The sequence below is a fragment of the Lactuca virosa genome, chromosome 8 (genome assembly GCF_052849685.1).
Source record: "Lactuca virosa cultivar CGN04683 chromosome 8, Lactuca_virosa_CGN04683_v6, whole genome shotgun sequence".
Taxonomy (NCBI): domain Eukaryota; kingdom Viridiplantae; phylum Streptophyta; class Magnoliopsida; order Asterales; family Asteraceae; genus Lactuca; species Lactuca virosa.
The window spans coordinates 78,712,023-78,722,262 of record NC_136433.1 but is presented as its reverse complement, the minus strand read 5'-3'; the positions used below and the strand labels follow the sequence as shown (position 1 = coordinate 78,722,262).

The window sequence follows — 10,240 nt, the reverse complement described above, 5'->3', positions numbered from 1 at the left end:
CGAGTGCAATCGACGCTACTCGGCGAGCCCATCGCTGATTCGCAGTTTTTATTTTTATTTTCTTTTTGTTCTTTTTACGCGTTTTTCTTACTTTGGTTGCAGTTGTTACATGACCCGAGGATCCAATACGTCTTTGGTTCCTCCACTTGAAGACCCGGAGTCCGCTCTAAGGAAGAACAAAGGAAAAGTCGTTGGAGAATCCGCTTCTTCAAAGAACTCACCTTTGAAGAATCTCAAATCCGTTTTTAGCAAGAAAAAGAGCAGCAAATAAGGAGCATCCAGCACCTCTTCCTTGGAAAACGAAGACCCAATCAAGGAAGACATCGTGAACGAGTCCGAAAGAGAAGAAAGTGAATTTGAAGAAGGTAGCGATCTAGAAGGTGACTTTGACAACACCATGGCGAACATCGATGAAGTTCCCATGGGCGAATGGAAGAAGAGGATACGGGATGATACCGGCCCGGGACTTGTGCAACCCGCAATTCCCGCGACTGCCACTTTTGAGCTTAAGGGTCACATACTTGCTCAACTCAAGGAGATCCCCTTCTACGGAAAAGACCACGAAGATGCCTATAAACACTTGGATGAAGTCAATGATGTGGCTGATTATTTTAATGTTCCAAATGTGCCTCGCAAAACCCAGCTGCTTCGTATGCTTCCAGTGACATTCAAAGGTACTGCAAAGGATTGGCTCAAGTCACTCCCTCCCGGATCCATCACTACATGGGAAAAGATGAAGGAACAATTTATTGACCAGTTTTGCCCACCTTCGAAAATAGCCAAGTTGAAGAAAGTTATTGCCAACTTTGAACAACAAGCTGGAGAGTCCCTTTATGAGGCATGGGAAAGATACAAAAGTCTACTAAGGAATTGCCCACATCATGATCTTAATAGCCAACAAGAAGTCTCCATTTTCTATGATGGAGTCAATGTAACAACTAGGCAGCTCCTTGACTCTCAAGGACCCCTCACAAAGAAGGCACCCCCGGTGATCAAAGAACTAATTGAAGAATTCTCTAAGCATTCTAGAGAATACCACAATCCAAGGAATGATATAAACAAGGGATCGGCTTATGCAGCTTCTGAAGATTTATCGGCAGTTATGGCAATGTTGAAAACCATGGATAGGAGGATGGATAAAATGGATCAAACAATCCATACTATTCGGGTAGGATGTGAGAATTGCAATGGGCCTCATCTAACTAGAGATTGTGATTTGGACGAGAACGGGAATAAGAAAGTGCAAGTATGCTATTCTAGTGGTGATAGATTTGATGACGATTGGCGAAAACCTAAGAAAGAATGGCTTCCTTATGATGAGTACAAGAAAGCGAGGGAGGAGAAATTTAGACAAAAGGCAAGGGGTTTTTACCAAAAGGAGGAGCCGGTACAAGAAAAGAAACCAAATCTAGAAGAAATGCTCACTAAATTTGTGGTTGCATCCGAGAAAAGACACAATGACCACGATGCTGCAATACAAGATACAAGAACAATATTAAGGAATCAGTAAGCATCTATTCACAACATTGAGAAGCAGCTGGGGCAACTTGCCCAACAAATGAATCAAAGAGCACCGGGAGAACTTCCTAGTAACACCGAAAATAATCCAAAAGGCGCACATATAAATATTATGACAACTAGGAGTGGAAAGATAATTACTCCTCTGTCCCCTATTCAAAACGAAGACCCGAAGCGGGTGCAAGAGAAGGAGGCAGAAGAGCAGAATCAAGATCAGACCCAGCTGAACCCAGACCCTACTCGCCGAGTCCACGATATGGACTCGACGAGTCCGACACCTGATCAGAAAAATAAACCTCCTGTTAAGCCATATCAGGTCCATTGCCTTTGTGTGTCAATTTTATAATTAAAAGTAGGATTAAAACTAGTTGAGTTTACACACATCAATACACTAATGACACTGAAGTATTACCATATGAACATTGAATTAGATCTTATTCGTCTATTAATTCTTACGCTTATCGACTAAAGGAATAACTAAACAAAACATGTACTCTATCATGATGCTTAAAGTAACACTGAAGTATTACTATATGCTTAACGGGCATAGTCCTTTCCGAATGGTCTCCACCTATGGCTTTCTAATCGTACTTACGAAAACACTCTCTCCCTTGACGTTGATCCTACTGCTAAAATCATTTGGCATGGGTTAAGTAAATCTTTTCCTATGGTTGAAATCAAATCCCTAAGTCTAGTGTATGTCTTGAGTACTCAAGGATCTCTATGGAAAACAATGATGCATATTGTGTTCCTAATCCTCTGTTGCAAGGATATATCCTTCATCCGTGAAGGTACAAACCTGGATGGTTCTCTTAGCTATCTGACATGTACTTGGGAATTCGACAATTTCCTAAATCCTATCAGTCGCTCGGGAGGAAATATCAACCTTTCCTTGAGATGTATTCCAAGAAACTTTTACCTTATAAGTATTCTAACAAAAGACTTCTTTCTTCTATTACCAGCACAACAAAATAGAAACTCACAACCTTCACCTACTCGTGCTGTAACTCTCTTGGAACTTGAGGTCGAAATCAAAAGTCGAACTACTTTTCTCACTTTCTCCTTAAGGGTCGTTTCGACCCATCATCTGTTGTTGCTCGTAACTAGCTGAAGTCTAACCTGGCTTTGCCTACATGTTCTTCATTTGGGATGCCACATCATGACACCCTTCATGTCACGTCGTGGCATATGGTTTTCCTCAAAACCCATGCCTTTGACTCCTTTTATACCATCCACTAATCGATTCTAATAAACGGGTGTCACAACGTGGTTTAACATCGTTTATATTATCACGGGGCTGCAAAAATTTGATATCAGTTTGTCTTCCTTTATATTTGTGAATGTTGGTTCTAGTTCCAACACTCTTGTAACATCGTGATTTTTCACCCAATTTTTTTTATTTTTAAAACATTTATTTAATAGAATACGCTAGCAGAAGTCTTATTTTGAATTTAATGAAAACATCACCAATGTTACTTTTATTACCAAAAGCATCATTCATCAAAATAAAGTTCATAAACCAAATCAAAACAAGTTCTAAAAAACAAGTGTTAAGAAAAATCAACGACATATCCAAATTGTTGGATTATGTGTCTAAGCCCATAACTATAATTGGTATGTACTTGATTTGATAGTAGCATGGTCCTTTTGGGTTGCCTTCACACTGGCAACTCGACAGGATAACTATTGGAGAGAGAGGTTGAGTTTATTATTTGGAATAATAAATTGGTGCATAAAAATGATTTATTAAATTATTATAAGAATAATATATTAATTAGAAATCATATTATTAATTAGTATTTAATCAGAAATTAATTTGGAATTAATTTCGGGATTAAAGGAACTAATTAAAAGTGCAGGGGCTGTTTTGCAATATTTGATAGTTATGGTTTTGGGCCATTGGATCACCCTTATTAGGGAGGGCCTAAAATCCCTAAAAGGTTCTAGAGATTTTCGTCCAAGCCCTAAGGAAGGGGTCCATGGACTTTCTTAGGCCCTAAGCTAAGGAATTAGGGTTTCCACCTTAAAACCCTAGCTAGCCTCAAGTATAAATAGAGTCCCTTGGCTCTTGAATTCGTGCACCTCCAAGAAACCCTAGAAGAGCCAAATTTCTGAGCAAGTGACTCCTTTCTCCTCTCTCTCATATTCATCATCTTGCCCTAGTGTGTTTGTGAGCCATTAGAGGTACTACGCTTGTGGTACTTGTTCTCAAAAGTAAGGATCTTCAAGAATTGGTTGTTATTACTATATAGCTACAGAGGTATGTATTCTAATCTTTCTTATATAGATTTCGAATTATTAGATGCATATTAGGGTTTTCTATTTTGTGTTCAATGCTTGTATGTCTAATAGAGAAAACATAGATCCAATCTAGGGTTGCATGCACACATAGGATTGTTTGTATAAAACCATCAGTGGTATCAGAGCTTTTGGTTTTTATTTTCAATTAGATTTGATACAATAGATTGAACTTGAAAACTTAGGGTTTATGGCAATTAAACCCTAGGGCTTGGATTTTTCGAAATTAGGGTTTCAAAACTCTAGGTTCGAAATTTGATTAGGGTTTTTGAACCTTTCCTTTGACCCTCATGATTTTGATTTTTAGGGTTTGTTAACCCTATAAATTTCGAAAATACTTCCCGAATATTAGATTTCGAAAATCTAGGGTTTTGCGTAGGTATTATATTTTAATTGTTTAAATGGATAATTAATGATTTTGATATATCCTTTCCCAAAATTTCGAAATCTAGGGGATAATGGAATTAGGTTAAATTATTTATTTAATTTAATGGATAATCCTTATGAGATTTAATAATTTAAATTAATTGTTTAATTTTCGATAATTTTTAAATAAAGGTATTTAATATTTAAGATTTTAAATAAAAAGGTATTAATTTCAAAAAATTTAAATTAGATTTAAAACCCTAGTATTTTGAAATGTTTAAAATACACCCTTATACTATATATATATATATATATATATATATATATATATATATATATATATATAATTAAAAGCCTAATATTATATATGTATAAGAAGACTCAGCCTTACCGTTAGTAGGCCTCATTCATGAAGCCGATCTATAAGGGGGGTATAAAGAATCTGCCTATAAAATAGCGGTTGAATGGGTGTCCACTTTCACCCACCGCTTCCTTGATTGGTGGAGGGTCGTTAGCCGAACGGGTAGGATAGGACTTTAATCCTCTCATTAATAAGTATATTGATAAATATAAAGTAAATAATGTTTTTATAAATTCTCAATCTTAGTTACTTTAGGAAAATGTGAATTTAATGCTAATCCATGAAATTGCACATTGCACTTTGTCAAGTCGTTAGTGGAGCGTGTGCGGTTAACTGACACACTAACTTGGACTAACAAAGAGTGGCAATGGGTAGCTCGTAAATTATCATAGATCAATGGAACATGTGTGGTCTACCAGCACATTGATTAGGTGGTAATTGACATCGAGAGTACCAAGCTAATTTGCATGGTTATTCACACATTGTTTGTGATCCTCGGTATCCGAGTCACAAACTTGAAGGGCATAATCGAGATTAAACATGTCATTAAAGAGTTCAATGAATCTCCAAGATCTAGGAATTTCATTTAAAACCTAATTCATTTTAAATTTCGTTTTCGTGGTGAAATTGGTAAATCGTCATTTACCTACCTTCAAATAGTTTACAATTGGATTACAGCATCCCTTTTCTAAATTGTGAATTATTGTGTTGGGTCCTAGCCTTAATATTTCATTTGGGTGTTATATTGAGGATTTCCTATCTAATCAAAAACTTGTCTTTCTTCTTTTTCAGATGTCTGGCCCAAACATCGTTTCTGGCTCAAACTCCTCCAACAACAACTCCTCGAACCCACTCTCGCTCCTGAACATTTGTGGGAGGGTCACATTTGATGGATCCAATTTCAGTGATTGGATCAGAAACATAAAAATGGCCCTACGTTACGAGGACAAGGAACATATTCTCGACAAGGAACTCGTTGAGATAGATGAAGCCACTGCTACTCCCGAAGAAGTGGCTGAGTATAGGGCCAAATGCAAAGAAACGACCAAAGTGTCGTGCATTATGGTGGCCACTATGACTCCCGAGCTGCAGCGGTTCTATGAGGACTTTTGGCATGACAAGATGTGCCAGGACTTGATGGAAAAGTATCATCAAAGAGCACGTCAAGATAGGTATGAAACTGTCACCTCGTTCATAACAACAAAGATAAAGGATGGAGAGTCCATCATGACCCACCTGCAAAGGATGCAGAGGTATGTGGATCTATTGCTCAAGTTGAATGTCAACTTTGATGAAGAGATGGCTATAGACATAGTCTTGCACTTTTTCCTCCCTGCTATGATCAGTTCAAGATGACTTATCATCTAAGCAAGGAGGAAGTCACCTTGAGCAAACTTCAAGGTTTGTTAAGAACTGTTGAAAGTGGATTAAAAGGAAAAAGTGTTGAATTCACTCCTGCAGCTACCCCAGTCCTGGCTATTGGACATCGAAAAGGGAAAAAGAGGAAAGCTCCCCCAAAGAAATGGAAGGGAAAGTCTCATGATGGATCTTCTTCTAGTGGATCCAAAGGTAAAACCAGTTCTGCCCCTCCCTCCTCTGATCCAAAAGAAGCAACGTGCTTCTACTGCCATGAAAATGGGCATTGGAAACGAAGCTACCTGAAGTACTTGAAGGACATTAAGGATGGGAAGATAAAGCCCACCTTTACAGGTATTTATACTATTCTATCTAAAAACTCATCACATGATAGTTCTTGGGTCCTTGATATAGGATGTGATTTTCATATTTGTTCTGACTTGCAGGGACTAAAAAGAAGTAGGGATGTGGAGCATGAGAACATGAACCTGATAATGGGCAATAGAAAATCGTTGCCTGTTACCAATATCAGAGTTTACTCTTTAGTGCCTAGTGGTGGGTTAGGTTTAAATTTAAATGATTGTTGCTACTCGTAAGAAATGACAAGGAATATTATTTCTTTTCATGGTTTGTACAGACAATGATTTAGATATTCATTTAATAATGAAAATGGTTCTATAAATGCTTATTATAATGGTACTTTTTATTTTGAAGCATTTCCTTGTAATGGTGTATTTGAAATTGTGATGGTTGTAGATAACTTAGGAAATAATGTATTGCATATTGATTCGTCTAATGATTTTGACAAGGCATGCTTGTGGCATTGTCGTCTTGTACATGTCAACAAGAAGTGCATTGCCCAACTCCAAAAGGATGGAGTGTTGGAGTCATTTGACCTAATGTCATATGAAACGTGCGAGTCTTGTTTGCTTGGAAAGATAACCAAATCACCTTTCACTAGTACTTGTGAAAGAGGTGAAGGATTGTTGGATCTCATACACACAGATGTGTGTGGGCCCTTCAGATCCACCACAAGGGATGCAAATCGCTTCTATATGACTTTTACAGATGATTATAGCAAATATGTATATGTCTACTTAATCAAGCATAAGTTAGAGACCTTTGAAAAGTTCAAAGAGTTTAAGAAAGAAGTGGAGAATCAATTGGGCAGGAAGATCAAGATGCTCAGATCTGATAGAGGTGGTGAGTATCTTAGTATCGAGTTCCACGACTATCTTAGGGAATGTGGAATTGTTTCACAATTAACACCTCCTAGGACACCACAACTTAATAGTATGACTGAGAGGCGTAATCGAACCTTGTTAGACATGGTTCGTTCCATGATGAGTTGAGCTTCGCTACCAATATCATTTTGGGGGTATGCCTTAGAGACTGCCGCCCATATCCTTAATCTAGTCCCAACTAAAAAGGTTTCCAAAACACCTCACGAGATGTGGACAAGGAAGGCTCCCTCGTTGGCACATATCAAGGTTTGGAGTTGTGAAGCTTTCGTAAGACGAGAGAATTACGACAAGCTTGAACCTCGAAGTTAGCGGTGTATTTTCATCGGCTGCCCATAGAAATCCTTTGGATATCTATTCTACAGACCTAGTGATAATGTGGTCTTCGTAGCAAGGAGAGGAGTTTTCCGCGAGAGGGAACTCATATGCCAAGAGGATAGTGGGAGGGCAATTGACCTTGAAGAGATTCAAGAATCAAGCGGTGAAGGAACCTCTAACACTAGCGCTCAACCTGAGTAAGAGATTCCTGTTGAACCAGTTGACGAGTCGTTACCTCTTAGATGTTCCAGTAGAGTTCGCGTCCCACCTGTATTATATGGTTTCCATATAACTATAGAAGGTGATACGTTTACCAGTGATAGTACACTGATAAATTTGGTTGAACCTAATAACTACAAGGAAGCCATGGCAAGCCCTGAGTCTGCCAAATGGAAAGAGGCAATGGACAGCGAGATCCATTCCATGTATGGCAATCAAGTTTGGAACTTGGTTGACAATGTACCAGGTCGAAAGACAGTTGGGTGTAAATGGATCTTCAAGAAGAAGACCGATGTGGATGGAAAGGTGAACAAGTTCAAGGCACGGCTGGTTGCGAAGGGATTTACTCAAACCCCGGGGGTTGACTATGATGAGACCTTCTCACCAGTGGCCAGGATCAAGTCAATTAGGGTTATGTTAGTCATAGTTGCATTTCATGATTAAGAAATCTGGCAGATGGATGTCAAAACCACTTTCCTTAATGAGAAGCTGGCTGAAGATGTTTACATGTGTCAGCCAGAAGGTTTTGTGGATGCTAAATACCCCAATAGAGTGTGCAAGCTTGAGAAATCCATTTATGGATTGAAGAAAGCATCTCGCAGATGGAATCTTTGCTTCGATGAGAAAGTCAAAGAGTTTGGTTTCTCTAGGAGTAAGGATGAGTCTTGTGTATATGTCAAAGCTAGTGGGAGTATAGTTAGCTTTCTAGTATTGTATGTTGATGACATACTACTCATAAGGAACGACGTTCCAACCTTGCAGGAGGTTAAGTCATGGCTTGGGAAGTGTTTCGTTATGAAGGATCTAGGAGAGGCTGCTTATATTCTGGGGATAAGGATCTTGAGAAATAGGAGTAGAAGACTAATTGGAATTAGTCAAAGTACTTACTTAGATAAAGTGCTAAAACGTTTTAGCATGGAAAATTCCAAGAAAGAGGAGTTACCTATCCAGAGCAATACCAAACAGAGTAAGACTCAGAGTCCAAGTACTGATGCAAAGATAGCAGAAATAAGTCGAGTGTCATATGCTTCCGCCGTTGGCTCGATCATGTATGTTATGACAAGTACTCGCCTTGATGTGGCTTTTGCATTGAGCATGGTAACTCCATATCAAGGGAACCCGGGTAGAGCTCACTGGATAGCAGTTAAGAATATTCTTAAGTATCTGCGAAGGACTAAGGACTGGGTCCTTATGCTTGGTGGCAGTGATGACTTAAGAGTCACAGGGTATAGTGACGCCAGCTTTCAGACCGACAGAGATAACTACCGCTCTCAGTCGGGCTGGGTGTTTACCCTAAATGGAGGAGCAGTGACTTGGAAAAGTTCCAAGCAGGAGACCGTGACTGATTCAACGTGCGAATCAGAGTATATAGTTGCGAGCAAAGCGTCAAAGGAGGCTATATGGTTGAAGAACTTCATTGGAGACCTTGGAGTTGTACTAGCCATAAAGGAGCCCACGGAGGTTTTCTGCGATAATGAAGGAGCGGTTGCCTGAACCAAGGAACCAATGGATCATGGAAGATTCAGACATATAGACAGAAAATACCACTTCATCATACATCGGGTAGAAGGACGCTTCGTCGTCAAGAGAGTATTGTCAGAAGAGAATCCTGCAGATCCCCTCACAAAGGGTCTGAGTAGGATTAATCAAGTTCAACATGCAAGGAGCATTGGTATGAAGGGCGATATTAGTTTTATTGATTAGATAGATAGTTAGAAACTTGTAACAATATAAATGTAATTGACATTTGATGATTAAATAATGGAAGATTTATTTATGAGTAAAGTTTACTATCTTTTGTCAGTTGTTTATTTTGTGTTTCACTTTTGCATGTTTTACTTCCTGAATAATTGGAATATTCAAATTATCCACAGTCAATCACACTTTGGAAGTAAGTGGTGAATTAAGACTGTCATGAATTGGCTTGCAGATTGTCTAAGTGTTTATAAATAGCAAAAGTTTGTTGCAGCGTTCATGAGTACTCCTGAAATAGGATTTGAGTATTGGATTAAACTCACGCTCATTTGAATTACTTCATGGAATTTATCACGAATAATTGTGAGACGATAATATCGTATAATCTTTAAACCAAGATATATTAGTTTTTGTTTACGAGTTGGTTGTGCATTGATAATGCGTAAACGCATCAGTAACTTGATGTTATAAAACGTATTGTTGTGTACGATTTGATGAGTAAATAGTACAAGCATATAAGTCAAATTTTATCTGTTCCTTTTATCCTAAGGGGTAAAAGCGATATCTTGGGCCCCTCGATGATTTTGTGTTGACTTATGTGTCGGCCTCGGTCAGGACTGAATTGATGTGTTTAATTAAGTTCGTTGTCAAACAAATCAGAAATCGGGAAACAAATTGTTGGACAATGAGAATGATTTTGTTCCATGTCTTTTTCCACATGATATCTTGCAGAACGAAGGATTATATGATCCCTTATCTTAAGGACTTGTAACTGACTAGGTCAGAGTTTGACAGCGGCTTTTGAGAGCTACGATTGCTAGTCAAATTTTGGAGTCATACTTGCAATTATAGTTATTAGACTTATCCA

The 10,240-nt window shown here is 38.5% G+C and overlaps 1 non-coding gene across 1 annotated transcript; it reads right to left on the bottom strand.

The window, feature by feature from the left end:
- Window positions 1-781: 781 nt before the first annotated feature.
- LOC145135317 (small nucleolar RNA R71) lies at window positions 782-888 on the bottom strand. The gene has a single exon (XR_013719780.1). It is a non-coding gene; the product is annotated as a small nucleolar RNA R71 (small nucleolar RNA).
- Between the last annotated feature and the right edge of the window lie 9,352 nt (window positions 889-10,240).